The 18,637-nt window shown below is 45.0% G+C and overlaps 1 protein-coding gene across 10 annotated transcripts in view; it reads left to right on the top strand.

Annotated features, from left to right (window-relative positions):
- Positions 1–18,637, top strand: part of robo1 (roundabout, axon guidance receptor, homolog 1 (Drosophila)) — a 253,306-nt gene that overhangs the window by 170,413 nt on the left and 64,256 nt on the right. The window contains exons 1-2 of one of the 10 annotated variants that reach the window (XM_044033018.1): positions 14,564–14,628; positions 14,708–14,770. The exons of the other annotated variants lie outside the window; for them this stretch is intronic. The gene's annotated coding sequence lies outside the window, so the exon portion shown is untranslated. Of the gene's footprint in view, positions 1–14,563; positions 14,629–14,707; positions 14,771–18,637 lie in introns of those variants that run through there. 10 annotated transcript variants of the gene reach the window in all.

The following is an 18,637-nucleotide window of genomic DNA, read 5'->3' as shown; positions in this document are numbered from 1 at the left end:
TTAGATTAAAAAAATGCTGGATTAATGTGTTGATATCTTTCAAATTCAGCCGGTTTCAACTGGATAGTCGTCACCGGGGCACACAGGAAACCTTTAACCTTTAAGTTAAGCGCTTTTGCACATTTATTCCAGAATAACTGTTGTTGCATGTTAAAATACTGCTTTAACATTTTTAATTTTATTCATACATCAACGCATTTATTTAGAAAAACACTGCAGTTGTACATGAACAACAGATTTTTGCATGTTTCATTTGAAATTTGAACAGCATAAAACATATTTACAATAACATTTGAGTCTCTCAATGTTGCAAAAACAGGACAAAAGAATGGAAACTTACTGTATGTGCAGTTTGACGTGCAACTTCTCAGCGTTCAATGTGTTAAATACTTGATTTATTTGACCAATTCTTCGACGATGGCATATGAAACAAATCAAATCGCCTCACTCTGGATGACATTCATAGAGTTCCTGCACCGTGTGATGTTCTGAAAACTCTGACATCCTGTGAGAATTTATCGTTTTAAGTATCGCCTTACACACTCAGTAGTTGTATAACTGTTTTATTACATCTTTCCCACTTGACAGGGAATAAAACAACCCGGGCAAAGACAGAACAGTATTGTTTAAGTAAGAAAAGCAGACTCTGTCGTCCTTCTTTGTTCCGCCGAAGATTTAATCGCGTGTCACTTTGACAAGTTTCTTTAAGATGGAGGGTAATTATAGTTTGCTCCCTCTGTAAATTACAGTTAACCTCATAAGCAGTGGCCGCCACTTAGACAGCTTTTGTGGAGGTGGATATATGACATTTTCTTTTATGAAGTAATAAACCTTATTAAGAGTTATTAGTCAAGGAGTTCGCTGACTGCAGTTTCGGTGAAGCTATAATTACATTTTTTTTTTTTTCCCTGTCAACAAATAGGGTATTAAATAGTGATCATAATCCAGTGTTCATTATTAAGAATATTCTATTAACAGTGCTAATCCATAGAGTGAAGTCCTGACATCTCTTCTCTCAGAAAAGTATATATATACATATATATATGTATATATATATCTTTTTTTTAACTTCTCTTCCTGCTTATGTCTCTGTAGGCCACATTTTCCGTCTCGCTGCCTGTCTGTCTCTCTGTGGCATAGGTCTCTCTTCTTTTTCCCCTCTAATTGGCTCGCCTCTCTCTCTCTCTCTCTCCCTCTCTCTCTCTTTCCCTGCGAGATAATTGGACACGCAAGCCCAGCCCTCGCATCCCAATCATTGCGGGCCCCCTTCTTTGCATTCCTCACACCTCTCATCGCTCGCCCGCGTCTCTCCATGGACCCCGTCTTTGACCACTGGATCAAAAGGAATTTGCAATCCCTACACTGTCCAAACTCTTTCTGCAGCACCGCTCTCACAATACCAAACATGTCCATATAGCATGGATTTTTCCCTGTATAGTGCATCCAACATCTCATCCTCCACTACCTGGAGCCCCTGGAGACACAGAGCATGGAGCATCTCCTCCCGCAGTACATGAAGAACAAGGTAATTCATTTTGGGGGTAGCCCTTGCTGGAATTATTCATAAGGGTTTGGATATCAAAATATTCCCCCCCTCTGCTCTGGCCCTTAATAATTCATGCTCAGCATTCATCTTCATTGGTACAGGGAGTAGTGGAGTCATTCGTCTCTGTAGGGAGTCTTGGTTTAACTAGTACCAAACCGTGGTGTTGGCTGTCAGGGTCTGCAGAGGTAGGGCAAAGGGGGAGGGAACCAAAAGAGGGAGGCGTGTGGCTTTGTCATACCCCCCATCCTCCCCGTCTTCGGGAAGGAGGCCCGCTCTCCGAGTCGGGGAAAAGGCTGAGTTGTTGACCTTTGGGAAAGGACCATTGGCTTCAGATTGAGTGATGGTGTCAGCCGCGAGTGTAAAACACCTCTATTAGGAATGCCTGGCATGCTCGGGCGCTTCTAATTATGAAGAATGCAAAACAACAGTTAGGAGAGACAGGGGAGGTCGCCGCGCCGTGCAGTCAGACTCGCTCACCGGCTATACGCGGCATCTCTTACCACACACACACAAACACACACGTGACCCCACAGCTCTGACACATTCCCTCACTCAGTCTTCTATCAGCTACCGTTGTATTCCTTTTCTGCAGAGTGTTTTCAAAATCCACTCACATGTGTCCCCGGAGAACCTAAGGAAGAACAAAAATTGAAAACAAGCCAAGAAACTGGACCTTGAGGGAAAAAATAGCTGGACATTGGTGCTCACTTGAAACGGCCGATGATACGAGCCATCTGTGCACAATTTGACTTGACTGTGTTGACATCAGCCCAAGGTATCACTGTGGGGGTAACATTATCAGCAGATATGTCCACATAGCTACTGGGCAGTGAGCGATGAAGGGAAGGAGTGGACAGGCAGAAGGATGGAGGGACGGAGAGTGACGAGCGTCCCCCCCCAGAGAGGCAGCGATTGAGAGACGGAGGTCAACAGCGGAACGCAAGTCTGCTCTTTCGCTCTCCCTCCCGGCCACTGTTCCTCCATGCCGTCTGATCACTGACTTGAGAACTGAGAGCTCATTAAAAGAGGAAGACGGACAGTAGAAGTGTGGAGCCAGAAGACAAAGGCCATCACTGTCTTCGTGCCGTCTCTCCGTCTTGAGTGCGTGCCCTTTCGCTGTTGGGGGCTGATGGTTCAGCCACTCGGTTATTTCTGTGAATAAAGATCAGGTTACAGGTGAGGGAGATTTTGAGAGATGATCAGGTGTCGTTAAAAAAGGTGTTTGTCTATTTCCTCCAGCAATAAAACTTACTGTAATTCCCCCACGTGCCTGTTCAGAGCAGCCCAACCGGCGCATTTGTCATCTCATCGAGTTTTACTGGCAGCGGCAGACATAAAGCATCTCTGTTTATTTAGTGGCAGCCGAGCGTTGCCGTCGGTCTCGGAGGGACGTCCTTGTGCCCACACGAGTGACCTTGAGTCCAATGAAGGAGGTTAATCTGAGGCAGAGGAGACAGAGGAACGCAGGAAGTAACAGGGGATTAAAGGGAATAGGGGTTGTAAATGATTTTAAAGAGGATGTCACTGGCAGCGAGGATAAAATGATCTGTCTGGAATGTCTGGTAAAAAAAAAGAAAAAGAAGAAGCTATTGTTGGATTTTTTTGTTGTTTCACCTGTTTTTCTGTCACCTGTCTGAGCAAGTAAGTAAGTGCAGGGTGATATTTTCAGAGGATGTCGATGGAAGAAATTGTTAAAATGTTAGATTCAGGAAGTTTTCAAATGGGTCTGCGTCTGGACAGTCACTGCACATGGTTCCCGTAGCACACAATGTCTCTGAAGGTTCCCAGGCATCCAGGACATCGTCATCTACAGTAATTAGCTGTAAGCAACTGGTCCAAGTCTAATGACCTCAGTCAAATCCATCCATCCATCCATTTTTTGCCTCTTTATGCTCCTCATGCCAGGTTGCAGGGGGCGCTGTGCCAATGTCAGCTGACATAGGGCGATAGGCTGGGGTTCACCAGTCCATCACGGGGCCACATAGAGACAAACAACCACCTATGGTCAATTTAGAGTGTCCAATTGACCTCATCCTCATATCGCATGTTTTTGGACCGTGGGAGGAAAACCCACGCACATGCAAACATGTATACCCCATGCAGAAAGGCCCTTTCCGGGTCGCCAATCCAGGTCTTCTTGCTGCAAAGGCAAGAGTCCATTTGCCTGTTGAGCCAACTCCTGAAGACGTAGCACAAAAACCTTTCAGTCAAGCCATGGACGCTTGCTTGAGGTTAGGGGAGAAGATCCTCCGGTCGCCAACCCATCGTTGGGGGACATAACCCACGGCAACTGGAGTGGAATCCGGTAGGCCAATTATGAGCCTGCCGGGGAATGTGTCTCTCTGTGGACACAGAGCTCAGGCCCAAGTCTCAGGGTTCTGCGGCGAGTCGGTGACAGGAGAAGAAGAGTCGCAAACGAGGTCCAGGTGTGTGGGGTTTTGGTTTTTTGCGAGGCCGCATAGTGAAGGAGACTCAGTCGTAATTGGGCCACCATTTCTGACAGGTAATGGCTTTGTGTGGCATCCAAACACACACACATTCCTGCAAGAACCCATGGAAATCACAGGCCACTAAACACAATTGAGCCAGATAGGTGCTCCTCGTCACCCCCCCCCCATGCTTCAAGGACTCTTGTAGGCTTGTTCATTCATCATAAGGGCAGGGCTGTATCGCACACACACACACACACAAGCCTCTTTGGCTTTTATTTGGACTAAACTCTAAATGGATTCACATCAGTGAGCCGGGGAAACACACGAGTGATCATGGTGCTAATGGATGGTTCGGCGCTCATTTTGTCTCCGCTCTTTCCTGCGATCGGATAACCGGTGTTAATTTGATTGGCTGTAAATATTTCAAAGCGCTACTCGTTTTCCCTTTTTTCCCCGACAAGAAACCATGGTTACGTCATCTCATCTGTACGACTTCAAAGAGTTTGCGTCGGAGCAGAAGCGGAATAGTTTTAAAGTCGTTCTGTTGAGTTCAGAGTAATGGTCTCCTCCCTCATACTGTGAGAAACATTCAAATGCCTGTCAGAGCCACATTCACTTGTCTGTTCTGTAATTACAGAGACTCGCTGCCTATATGCTCTAAAGAATACTAAATTAGATTATGAATTTTTATCTTAATTGGTCCCAATTAACCATTGTTCTGATGCGGCGGCTGCTTTAGCAGGAAGAGTGGAGAGAAACTGACATGTTCTGGCATTTACTCACACACACACACACACACACACACACACACAAAAGAACCTGCGTCTTATGGTCTTTTATTTTCATTTTTTGTCCCCGCTGCCTTAATGGATCCAATTACTCTTTCAAAGACTGCCAACACTGTGCATTACGGCGAGCCAGTTGTGATGGTAATTCAGTTGTTTTCTAATGGACGTACTCGCAATAATGAACCTGGCGGGCCGGGGGCGGGGCGATTTTCCAGACAAATTGCGGCTCACGCGGTGAACACAGATTATGCTAATGTGAGGTGCAGAGAGGTTGTCATGTCTGCTAAGGTAGGGGTGCTATTTATACCCCGTCCCTTCATAATGGAGAAGCCCCTCTTGTAATTGTCCCTTGTTTTGTGCATTTAATGGGAAGTGAGGCCTTTGCACAGTAAATGTGTCACCGTGTATTAAAATGGCGGTTCGAAATGGACAGGTTTATGCAAATGTGAGTGACTCTGTGGCATAATCTGGACTGTGTATCAGACGCGGCGTGGATCCCGGACGCTGCTTTTTATTCAACGGGCGAGAAGCGATGACGGCGCCGCAGATGGCTGTGGGGAGTTCTCAGCCCCAAAAATTGTCGCAGTTGAACGTGAACTGCTGCTGGTCCAGATTTACGATCGTCCCTCTGCGGTGTTTGACTGACTCCCGTTCCATCGAGTTTCCCCCTCCCCCTCCCCCACCACGCATGCACGCAGGTTCTCGATCTCTAACACTTAACCAGGCAGGAGCCTGAGATCTGGACCACCGGACACAGAGGAGGTCACTGTATCCTCTTTCACCCGGAGAGGATGAATAGATCTGGGGCACGCACACACACACACACACGTACACTCTCCCCAGACTGCCTCGGGCACCGTGGTCCAGAGAAAAGAGGGAGGGAGAATCAGAAAGAATGACTGAAGTGCATTCCTGAAAGGAGCAGAGATGGGATTGAATGACGGGGGAGGACGGAGGAGGACGGGGGGGGGGCCACTGGTGACACTGGCAGTGGGATCGAGTGTTCCTCTGAAACCCCGGCTCAAAACAACAATGACTCTGGCATCTGTCTGAGGGCGGAAACAGAGACTGGGATCCTGTTCTGTGAAGTGCTGATGCCTTTAATGTAACCCGCCCCGGGTTTCTCACTGACACTTCATGACTCTGTTAACAAAAACGTAACACGAATCAAACTCAATCACTGCGTCAATTAAAGCGGCACACTCGCCGGCTTTGAAGCCCCGCCCCCCCCCCTTGCTTGTCGTACTTGAGGAACACAGTGGCGCATAGCTGAGGTTTGTGAGCCAGGATGACTCGTCTCATCCTCGGGGCCAAATCCTACATCAGATAAGGATCAGCATTCTTCGACTTGTACAGATGTAGGTCATGTAGCCACAATGGAGCGAGTACAGTTTGAGTCTTGCCTCGTTTGTTTTATTACTCATCATCGTGTACTCTTTTTTTTTCTCGTGGATCAAAGTGAATATCGTGCTCTCGTTTGTTTTTGTGCCCGCTGGTTTTTTTTTTTCCCGTCGATAAAATCAAATCGACGTCTCTCTGCGGGGCGCACAAAACTTTACTGAGTTTGTTTTACAAGTGAAGGCCGCGAATGATGCCGATCAGCTCACAAAAAAAAAACGCTGACGGAGCACATCAGCCGCTGCACCACTCTATCTGTGTTTTGAATCTCGTGCTGCCACGGCAACGTTCCCTCGCCGCGGACAGGAAGTGGTTCGTCCTACGTCAAGACTCGGTGCGAGTCAAAGGAGAGGCTTGCAACCATTTGGAGTGCGGCCTAAAACGACAACAAACACAAATAAAGAGTTTTTAGAAGTGAATATGACTGCTGGGAATAAAAAAACTGTAACTGTGGAGTGGAGGCGGTGGAGATGATACATGATGTAGAGGCACCAGTGTGTGCTTTGGTAATGACTTAGACTTCCTTAAAGCTACGAGAAATAAAAGTAATTCATTCATTCATTATTTTAACGTTCATAAAAATACTAAGTGTTACAGTAATCGTCTTCAAGTTAAAATCAAATTAGATTTGTGTCAATATTATCAAACAACACTTTCCACTTTATGAATTGAGCAAACAAACCTGAACCACAAAATCAAATTGCAAATAAAATCAATTTTAATCCCTCGAAATGATTGTATTTTCTATGTTTTGGGTTTTCTCGTATGTGATTCTGTCCGTGGGCGGGGCTTAGGGAGCATAGATACTCGGGCTTGGAGTCACTGCCCCCCCAGTCACCCCTAAGTTGCCGACATCCGACAAGCTACTTATTTATAATTGTAAATGTAATAATTGAAATAATTAAGATAATTGTATGTATCTCAGATTATCTTTGAGGGATTACAAACTTGAGCTAGATTGAACACAAACTAGAGTCAAAGTAAGAACATTTCGAAACATTGCAAACCAAAAGTGTATTTTCAAACGCTTAAAACACAACAATAATCTTTGTTTGCTCAATTCAAAAAGTGTTCTGTGATGATATTGACACCAATCTTAATCCCACAGACTAGCAAGTCTGGATTTATGCCCATTATGAAATGTAAGACATACATATGAGACACTGGTTGTGTATTAGAGTCATATTTTTGAAGCATAAGCTAAAAAGTCAAATTGCAACTACACACTTTTCTGAAATTGTTCACACACACACACACACACTGATGCACACACGATGTGCAAGTGTACCAACATCCTACCGGAAAGAAATCAGGGGGAGTCTGGAGGTCAGGCCTCTGGGAAACTCTCTCAATGAGACTTTACGGTGGGAACGGCCTGAGACAGAGATTTCCATCAGCCACATCCACAGTGTGATGGCAAAGCACAGAGAAGTCAGGTCGCCTGCACCCGAGGCCCCCGCCACACCCTGCAGATACAGCCTAGTATCACACTTCCCCTGCTGATTGCTGCCGTTTGTTGGTGGCTCCCTCTGAAGTGGGCCGGAGAATATTCCCCCAGTGTCAGAGACAGGAAGGGGCTAAATGCGCGTCAATTAGCGTTGATTTCGGGTCAATTGGCCGCTTTATTCTCCTGCGTGTTATCTGTGGGAAAAGGGAAGTCGTGGAAGGGCTTGTGTGCGGAGCTCCGAAACACGTGCTTCCATCACAAACGCTCACATAAATAAATAAATGAATGAATGAATGAGGAGACTACAATCTGCTCGTCTAAAAGCGAAGCGTGCCACTTCTATTTTGAAACGGCACACGTTTCGTTCCGTTCAGTATCGAGAGTGCGCCTTGGTTTGCGAGGTATTTCCGGCACTGACGGGAGGTTGACGCGGGGAGATGGGAACGCGCGGGCTTCGCTGAAAGGGAAATTGAAAAGAAACGGAATCGCAGGAGTCGGATTTCATGAAATAATAGCTGTGGCAGCAACACACAAACCAAGAAGGATTTTTCTGTTTGGCTCGGGGAGAGAAAAACAGGCAGGAGAAGACAAATGTATCGGGGGCCATAACAAATGTGCTATTGTGAAGGCAATTTAACTCATACACTCTGTCGTTGGGAGCAAATATTTCCGCTGGGAAATTATTATTCGGAGCTGGAGGTTGGCCGGTTAGAGAGAGAGAGAGCAGAAATCTGACTTAAATTTCTTTGACGACAGTGCAGCACGCCGCCGGACTGTTCCCTCAGTTCCCTGTTCTCCCAGGATTTTCAAAGGGAATCATTTTCATTCTCTCTCTCTTTGTCAAAGCGAGAGTTCAAACCAAGCGTGGCATCCTGGATCAGGTCCATGTGTCTGTGGCCTCTGTGTTTCATTGTGACCTGCCAAAGGGGGCGGAACCGACGACAAACCCGGCTCTGCTGCCTCTGTGCCGGGGGCCTTCAGGCCTTCAGGCCACAGGTCAAAGGACGACGAGCCGGAGCTGTCGTCTCCGCTATGCTTCCTCGACTAAGCACACACACACACACACACACATTGTACAGTACATGCCAGGGTGGTCAAGCGCTCTCACGTCACATCAGCACAGCGAGCGAGTGCTCTTCTCCGTGTGGACTGGAGTGGGGGGAGTTTATTGTGTTGTTCTATGCATTAGTCCCGTCCTCATTATGGGCTCGTGGGTGGACGAGGACGAGGACGAGGACGCCGTGCGCCTGAAGCAGTGTCAGGGGGGCGGCTTTTTGTAAAAAGGTGGAGGGCCTCTCCAGCCCCGCGCACCGCTCTCGTATCTCGCGTGGAGTGCTCGTGGAGAATCCCAGGCAGCCTTTACCTCGCCCATGCTTACAACAACGGTGATCCCTCTCAAAGCTCATCATGTTGGAGGACGTGAGTGTCGGCGGTGTTTTCTTAGCCGTGCTCTATGAAGGGCCTGATGGAAATGAGCGCACGGCACTGTGGTGGGCAAATGGCTGTCAAGCTTCGTCTGTTTGCTAAAAGATATTTTTCATTTGCTTTCCCGTTAGTGGAGTTATTACAGAGAGCAGGAAATGACGTCTTCATGAAGTTTTCATGGCATCACCGTGTGATTGAGAAATGTTAACGATCAAGGAGAAATCAGCTCAGGTCGCATCCAAATTCAATATCTTGATATATATGATCACAATGACATGAGATTTAGAAAATTCAAACTAGAACTTCAACTTGTCACTTGTAAAGGTGCAGGGTTCCATCCTTTCCTCATCCTGCCCTTCCAGTTAGCATGGAAACTCAAAACAGTTTGTCCATTGTGGTCTACGGTAAAAACATGGCGGTCTCTGTAGAGCTGAAGTAGAGCTGAAAAGCAACAATTCTGTCGTATAGTTATTTAATCTTCAAAGTCAACGTGAACTTGTTTGAGTGTGGGGATCAAACAGGTGTCAGAATGTCTGTAATGATTTTTGCTCCGCGCTCCGGGTTCCATCTCGTGTTTTATCCTCTTCATAATTCACATGAAATGTGTGTTTAGGGCCAAATTTGGACACGGATCCGCTTTCACATTTAGGTCCCGACATTATTTCTCACTCGCATGGCTTTTACAGTGTAAGCCGACCATCACTGACAAGCAGCTCTGACCACTAAGAGAGAGCTCAGCACGTAGCTGCGGAGTCCAAATAGTCTTTTTTTTTTTTAGACCAGGCATCTGCACACTTGGCGTGTGTGGTGATGCATTCCGGTCGTTGCCGTAAATTGGAATTGCCGCATTCCAGCATAGTTGGAAATTCCTCCCGCGTCGGGAGTTCTGACCCAGAAAGTCCGAGATCACGTCAGTGCTAAAAAAAAAACAAACACTCTGTGGACGTTTGAGTGTGAGCTTTCCAGAGAGTTGGAGGATGTGAGAACACAACCAAAAGTACAGTATGAATCAGATTATAAACGTTAGATACCTACAATCGTGTTGTCGGAGTTCGACGAGTTTGAAAATATTGACACAGATCCAATTCCATGAAAGAACGTCCTTTAAATGTTACACAGCTGGAACTTTTAACTCCATGAATCTGCAGTAATAGCTGGGAGGAGGAGGAGGACGGAGACAAAGCAGGGCATACTGTAAAATGTATGTATGTGTGCGAGAGGGGGGGAAAAAAAAAAGAAAAAGCCCAAACCCAGAGAGATCATTACTCATCACAACCCAGAAATGTACAGCATGGCCTTGTCTCTCACTGCTGAGCAAAGATGCATTTCTTTGACGGGTTCATTTTCCCCCCAGTGACTGTGAGAGCGTGGGATTCACAGTGATGTACAGCGGGAGCGACGTTATTGTGTTGTAAAATAGACGGTGACAGACAGAGGGACGGACACAGAACTGTGAGGACAGCACTGCCGGCCACGCGATGACAGAGCTGATGCTGGAAGAACAGCGCCTGTCGAGCCTCGCGCGTCTCCGTCGACTCGTCATTGGTTTCCGCTCACTTGACTTTGTTGTTGCCTCGTCAAGAGGTAAGATGTCCACTTCAGCGCCTGTCAATCAGTGTTTTTAAACTCTGCCACGAATCACACTGGGTGGCAATGAGAGCGAGAGAGAGAAATGTGATAGCATAGTGAAGAAAAAAACTAAAGAGAGCAGTGGTAAAAGATAAAAAGGTAAAAAAGTAGAGAGGCCTGTGAGACAGGAATGGAAGCAGCGAGATGCAGATAAAAAAAAAAAAAAAATTCTTTTTGCCATCAGTCGCCTCTGAATTATTCATAGATTCTTCATAATCGAAAAAAACCCACTGCCTTTTATGATGTCATATTTCACAGCTACTTTATGGTTAGGAGTTCTTTCAGACGGCAGCACACAACACCAAAAAGCCAAGGAGGCGTGTGCCGTTTGTCCTCATCCTCATCTCAGGTCACCGCTCCTGGATCGTTCTCTCCGACCACATGTTTCATTTTCATTGTCTCAGTTTCTGATAAGTGACATTGCGATCAGACTGCGCCATACATGCTCCGGAGACATCCCATAGTTGTTGTTTTTCAGCCGATCAGTATCAGTCTGATAGTGGTCCGAGATTTGTAAAATCTCAGTACAATCCTAATCCATAATCTCCAAATTAAAAATGGGGGCTGTCCATTTCTTCTTTATAGAGACAGGATATTTGTTATAGACCAGGGATCAGCAAGTAAATGTGGCCGAGGGCCAATTGAATATTTGGGCCAAAACATGGTATCATCTTTAGATAAAGTGTCTTAAAATGTCTTCAGTCAGAAACAAAAACCTACATTTGCTGCCTTAAACTAACTTTGAACCTAGCATTGTGGTAATAGTTGTTTTTACGGCTATTTGCTCCCCAAACCTGGCTGTCACCATGACAACAGCAGTGTTTTTATTTGTATTTTTAAACCAAACATTTAGTTGAAGTCAAATGTCAATTCTAGCAACATTATCTATCCCGAATCCAGAATAAAAGCTCTGAATCCTTTAGGATCAGATTTGTTAAATCATCTGGGGCCACCAGTTGCTGACCACCGTTATAGATTTAACCTTATGGCGAGTTAATGTGGCTCTGGCGTCCCGTCAGGATGCCTCCCGAACGTCTCCCTGGGGAGGTGTTTGGGGCAAGTTCAACCGGATGGAGGCATCAGAGCAGATTTTATCTCTCCTGGCCTGGGAACGCCTCAGTTTCCCACTGGGAGAGCAAGTTGTGGTGGAGTGTTGACCTCACTGCTGAAAAGTGACCCTACTCGGCACGAAAAGGCAACAACAACGAGTTCACATTATGTTTCCAATATGTCTGGTTATGGCTAGAGATGTGGTGTTTGGACTGTATCCGGCCCTGTAACCTGTAAGGTTGTTTTTATCGCTGTCCGCGTTTCGTGTGTTTAAATCTCAACGAACGCCTCGTCAGACGTGAAATGCCTGGTCAACCAAACACAACGTGTCCTTAAAAGCTCCGGTCGGCACCATCTCAAAGGCCGTCTCTCATCACAAACGCCATGTGGTGAAACCACAGAGTGATGTGTACGATAAAAGAGGACGGGGGGGGGGCTCGCATCAATCGGCCACTTCAAAGAGCAGCAGAATCTATAGGAGCGTTTTTGCTATTGTGCTGTTGTGCAGGTGCGCCTGCCTCCCACAGCCTCTGAAGGTCCCAGAAAAACCACAGATCCTCCACAGAGCGGGGCACTGAGATGCTATCTCTGCCAGATACAGACAACATGCTGGGGACGCAGACAATAGAAGGCATGTGGACTCAGATGCTGCTGCAGGGAGGAGGGAGAACGTTTGTAATCAGCGGCGAACTCCGCTTCAGAAGGACGCAGTATCTTGTTCAAGTTAAAACTACGTGCGCGTTTAGAGTCCCCGACATAATGTGACCCGGCTGTGCCAGTTTTAATCCCACATTCCAATGCGATGCAAATCAGGTGGAATGGAGACTCCAAACGGCCTGCCGAGGTTGTGGCTATCTGTGTAAATGCCACACGATGACACAGCTGTGGAGGATGATACTGGGCAATATTTTTGTGTTTGGTGGATGTTCACCCGCAGAGTGCGAGCCCGGGGGCCACGCTGGGTCCATGTGCAGTGTGTGCGACAGCTGCGTCACTGATCTGCCGCGTCTCACGCACCTCTGCTGTTCACACGGGGGAGCGTTTCCACTGCAGAGCTGCTCTGTTTTACCAAGGTCTGTCATGGAAACTGGCCATAAAATATGCTTTTTAACAACTCAAATAAATACCAGGTGTCATCAGCAAGCATCATAATGTCTGTTATGATGCAACAGACGTTGAACTTCAGTGAAAGACACTTTTCAACGACCAGAAAACCAGGCCACTCGAATCAGTTCGAACTGTAGAGCATAACTTCAATTAGATTGTAACTATTGCCAAATTAGTTTACACAATGCTGATTAATCCGATCAGCTCCACAAGACCCTCTGTGGTGATTAGATCTAGTGTTACGCGGTGACATTCACCACACTGCACACAGGAAGTGGTACTTTTTCCTTCAAGGCCGATGGAGACGTAGCGTTCACGGAAAGTTTCGGAAGCAAATTCTCAAAGTCGCCGCTCCTGCAGCAGTTTTTATTTTTATTACGAGATAAATGCATCTTGTCTCCGCCCCGCTCGTGTGCTGCCGATAGTGTTGCTTGACGGAGCCTATTTTCAATTGAAGGGCACAGAAAACAATTGTTTCCGTTCACGAAGACCAAAACAGTGGCAGAATAAGAACAATCATCGCCAATAAAAATCAAAAATAATCCAAACGTTACTCGCTGCAGCTTTAATATTTGAGTCTTAATGAAAAGTGAGCTGTGTCGTGACTCAGCGCACCTTGCACACATCCACTGCAGCCTCTAACAACTGCTGTTATTACGTAAGTGATCGGCGCCGAGTTGCCAAGATAATTGACTCCATCCTCAATATCGTTCCCTCTGACGTGTTTGGAGTCGCACATGAAAGAGAAGCTCTGTTGCTTGTTTTTGTTCTCCTGACAAATGGAACAAATGGACGCGAGTTCTGTTTTCTTTGGCATGTCGTCGTGCACGTGGCACACGAGAATGAAACCGCCAGTCCCTGCAAGCGGCAAAGGCTTGCATCACGACTCGACAAAGAACACAAGATTATGCTCGATTGAACAGAAAGTGGAGGAACACTTGTTGAGGTCACTCGCGGGGCCTGTGCTCCCTGGCAGGTCTCGCCCGCATCACGTGAAACCCGCTCTGCGACGAGCTGAACGCCCTCATGTGCCGCTCCAGAGGACGACAAGTCCCGTCACATCCAGGCCCCCGCTTTGCTTTTTTTCCCCTTTGTTGAGCACAATGTAGCTTTTTAGCGGCACATGCTCTTATCGTAGGCTTTGTTGACATACTTCAGCCTTGCAGAAACTAAACACAGATTTATTTGATGATTTGCTCCCGGTGGAGGCTGTGGCATCATTTTTGAAGGGGGGTGGGATTGTCTCCCCATGTGAGGCACGTCAGGCATGTCTTATCTAGGGGAGAGAGCTGGGAAGAGCGGACGCAGAGTTTATCTGTTCACTGAGTCCTGACTTCTCTTTGCCGAGGATGTTTAGTTTGTTGAGATACTGAGGTAGAGGATGGTGGTTGTGGGGGCTGCTTGATCTAATACGCTGCAGTCGCTGCAGTGCTGGACTGTTTGTTTGCCAGCACAGATGAGTGTGTTATGTTTGCTTTCACGCTTGCTTGTGTTTTTTTTTTTTATACTGCCCCTCCACGGGTGCAGTGAACTGGTTTGGGTCACCAGGTGCTAATGAGATGCACCACTGACCACACGACCCGGCAGCTCTCAACACACTGCTGTGTGTGTGTGTGTGTGTGTACACAACTGCAAACCTCAGACACACACTTGTCACATAGTACTGTATGTAATTTAAAATTGGTTACCATGCCTCACCACAGAGGGGCGCACCAGCCCTTTACCCACTGTCAAGTGTATGGTCTCTCCCTGACCCGAGACGCTGATTAGAGAGACCCCATTAGCGAGTCAGCTGAATGAACATCGGTAAGAAATACACCGTAGAGGTCGAAACCCAATGTTTTGTCACCTCAAAGCACTGTCTAATAATTATTTCGCGTATTAGGAACGAGTCTTATGTTGGATGTGAGGAGCCGTTTCGCCGTGTGAGCCCTCTGAGAGAACTCCGGTAAGCATGGCTGCTACATGCTAAAAGGCTACGCCTCGTTGTTAGCTTGTGAAGTAGTTGTTTTTGTGTGAAATGCCTTTTAATTGGGACATTTTTCTTTAACCAGTCGGAGCTACATAAGTGTTTCCTACTGTTTGACCCCACTGGCGTACTCTCTGTTTCATGGTGAACAGTGTAAATCTACTCTGAAAAGATCGCTAGCTAAGTTAGCACGATGCTAACGCTAATCGCGAGTGACGCTACTGCTACGATAGCTCAGATATTCACTGTGTTGACAGTGTGGCTAAGTAAGCTAAGTGCCACTACTGTACTTAAATGAGCGAGAGAGATAGAGATATGATGCATATTTGTGTTGATACAATGCCAGGTTGTGATAGTTATTATTTTTTCATGTGATGTACTTGTGTTTTATTGCACTGAAGCTGTTTAAATATTAATTTTCGGTTTAAAAAGGTAAACAAATGTAATATAAATATATAATATAATAAAATGTAATATAAGTGTATACAGGCTAATTTACAATGGGTTAACCCTGTATATCCAGCATCAGGATATATGTGGAAGATATTGAGTGAATAGTGGAAGTTGGATGTTGTCATGTGATTAATGGTAATGGTCATCTTTTCTGCACTCTATGTATAGATTGGTTTATTTGCTGGATTATAGATTGATTCAGATTCTGAACCTGTGTTGGTTCAGTGGCGAGCCAGGAAGGACAATCGATTGGACGGAACGTTGCACGGTGTTGCCAGATAAGAAAATAATACACAAAAATCTACCTGGGTAGTAATAGGGACAGAACATTGCACATACACGATCCAGAACGGAACTCTTAACTTCAAATAGAGATGAAGGGACACTTTTATTTAATTTACTATTTTATTTTTTTATGAAACAGCTCCCTTCTATTGCATTTTTTAAATTTTCATATACTGCAATAATTATTTGTGTGTGACAATAAATTGTCAAAGTTCAACTTTATGTCCTTTTATTAGAATATTTTCAGGATCCAACTCTATGAACCTAGGAAGAGTGTATGTGTCAGTAGTGTATTTCTTCCAGTCAGGACAGGCCAAGTTTGTCCTTTTAAGGAGGTTGCATCATGGGTAGTGAGGTGAGGACTCCTGGGACATGAAGTGCTTAAGTTGTTGCTCCAGTGTTGTGAGCAGCAGCCTCGGAGATAGGAAAGTGCAAACACGTGTGCATCAAGTCACTCATCCACGTTTATCAGTAGCAGGAATAGTGATGTTCTCCTCTGTTAGCAATAAAAACTCTTTTCTGCACAGTGTTTATTGTTCCCACTGACAGCTACTTCCTATTCGTTTTAGGATTGATTTTAACATGTTATTGTTTTTTTGGCACCATCTTACCTCTGGGAACTACTATTTCTTCACGTCCCATCTCAAGCTCTGAGGTTTAATAACAGACTGCTTTAGCAGGAGATCGGGTCCTTTTCTGTTGCTGCCCCCAAACTTAGAAACCATTTAACCATGGAAATTAAATCTGCCCCACTATCGAACTTCTTAACCCAAGTATATCGCTGATGAGGTGTTTGCACAAGTGCACTTTGCATTACCGTAATTAAGCAAAAATTCCATTGGTTTCCGAAAGCTGAGAAGTTGCACCTCAAAGCCAACGTGTGGTTATTACAATAATATCGCTAATGCGTCCTGAAATAACGTTTCAGGAAGCCGGAGAATCAGTGTCTTTGTCACCATAGAGGAAAGAGTTGGAAAATCTGTCTGTATATACAGTAGTTTCCATGTGTTGGCCTGTTTTTTAACAAATGTTATTTTAAATATGTTTTATACTGTTCACATTTCAAATTTAACACACAAAACAAAATCATCTGGTGTTTTTGTAACTAAACATTTTTTATTTCTTCATTTTAAATTGTTAAAACACTATTTTAACATGCAGTAAATAATTGCAAGATATTGAACGTTATTCTGGAAAAATGGGCAAAAGCACTTACTCATAGGACATTTTATGGTTAAAATAAGCAAAAAAGTCCAGACCCAGCTCTTCCTCTTGGCCTTCACTTCAGGATAAGAACCTGGACACTTCTATCTAGGTTTTACCATTGTCCTACTTTATTATGTCACTATTTTACTGTTTAACTTTTATGTTTTATACCTCTTATGTTGCTGTGCCTCTTACTCCGTAAAGCACCTTGGTTGTTTTGAAATGTGCTCTAGAGATAAAATTGACTTGACTTGACTACCATGTCAGCACAGCACACTCATTACAGTTCGCATTCAACTTGTTTAATTTGTTTAATTCTGCTGAACTGCTGCCATACTTTTGGGAAATCTTTCCCTTGCTTTGATGTGACATCAATTACACATCAGTTTGTCTTCATTAAGCCAAAGCAGTTGTGGCAGACGCGCGTGACGTGATGTGATGTTGCTCTCGGCACTTCCTGTAACGCAGTGTTACTAATTAACATTTACATGGTTTTCATTTATAATAGCGAGCATTGACAAGAAAAGAAATTTGGCATCAATGAGGTTTCATCATCAAAACCTTCACTCACGCCGACTAATTGTATCGTCTCGTTTGCTCCGTATTCAACTTTGATGACTTCAGATAATGGAGAATGCCTCTTTCATCCCTGCCTTTCCTTCCTCTTTTGGCAGAAAAACTCATATCTTCCGCCACCCGACTCCCCCAGTGCCTTTTCTGTCTCTCCGACCTGTATTTCGTTATCCTCCATTTCTTAAATCGCCCCCCCCTCCACCAGATGGGCTCCCTTCTTTCCTGTCAGAGTGTTCTCTCTACGATGCACAGGGGCTTTGAGATGACCACATGTGCCTTAGGATGTTGGAAATGGCATCCATGTTGAGTAGTTCTTTTTTCTATGAAGGGGTGAACTAGAGGTTGTTGCTTCAGGTGGTCGTCCCTGTAGACACCTGCTTAGTAAAACAGTGCAGGAGAGCGGGATAAGGGAATAGATAAGACCTAAGGGTCAGCGATTTATTGAGAAAAAGAAAATAAGTATTTGTTTTCCTTGTCCAAATAAAAATAACTTTCCTACTGAAACTTTTACACACACTTAGTGAAAATAAAATAGAAAGTGGAACCTGCAAGATAAGTTGCTCTTATTAAAAGTAAATTGAAACATGCCAAGGGCTTATCTTTGATAGGTTTTATTAGCGTCCTTACTGGGGCCTCTCTTCTTCCCAAGAGGATTAACTGCCAGAGGAAGCCTCTTCAATGTGATTAGGTGATCATATATTAATTTTTCAGACGTCGACTGTTTTGAGGAGCCGTCACCGGCTGTATTACAGCCTGCTGGGGATGGGATTGGAGAAGACATGAGGGCCAGGATTTAATATTCTCTTTTTAGTGTCACCAAGTAAAGCCCACACTTGTTAAGTTATCGCTTGGTAATTTTTTTTTAATCAGGCCGTTGTTGCGTTTCTTTTAAGATGCCTCATAACCGTGTCAAACCCCTGACGATCGATATCTTAATGGACAGTATGGGATGCTAATGTGATGTCAATGTCAAGTAAATCATGGTAAAAGTAAAATAGTAAAGTCGTAAAAAAAACGGATGGAGTAAAAGTAGTGAAATCTCCAGGGATGTGCAGATAAAGATCATCTCAAATGGAGAAGAGATTAGTCTTTAAAGGCAAATTAAAATGTTCAATATTGGGGGGAGATTTAAAGTGTATATTTAAAGGAGGAAGTTATTTGACCTCAGTGATGAGGTGTGGATATGGAAATTCACTCCTAAAATGAACCAGGCATCAGTTAATGTGATGTAACGCAACCTGACAGTAGACAAGCATCATAAAACGATGGTACTCCTGGAAGAGACCTGATTTTTTTTGTTAGTTTTTCATCAAACAGGAATTTAGTGAC

Source organism: Solea senegalensis, linkage group LG8 (assembly GCF_019176455.1).
Source record: "Solea senegalensis isolate Sse05_10M linkage group LG8, IFAPA_SoseM_1, whole genome shotgun sequence".
NCBI lineage: Eukaryota > Metazoa > Chordata > Actinopteri > Pleuronectiformes > Soleidae > Solea > Solea senegalensis.
The sequence above is the reverse complement of the archived record's forward strand: the minus strand, read 5'-3'. Positions and strand labels throughout refer to the sequence as shown.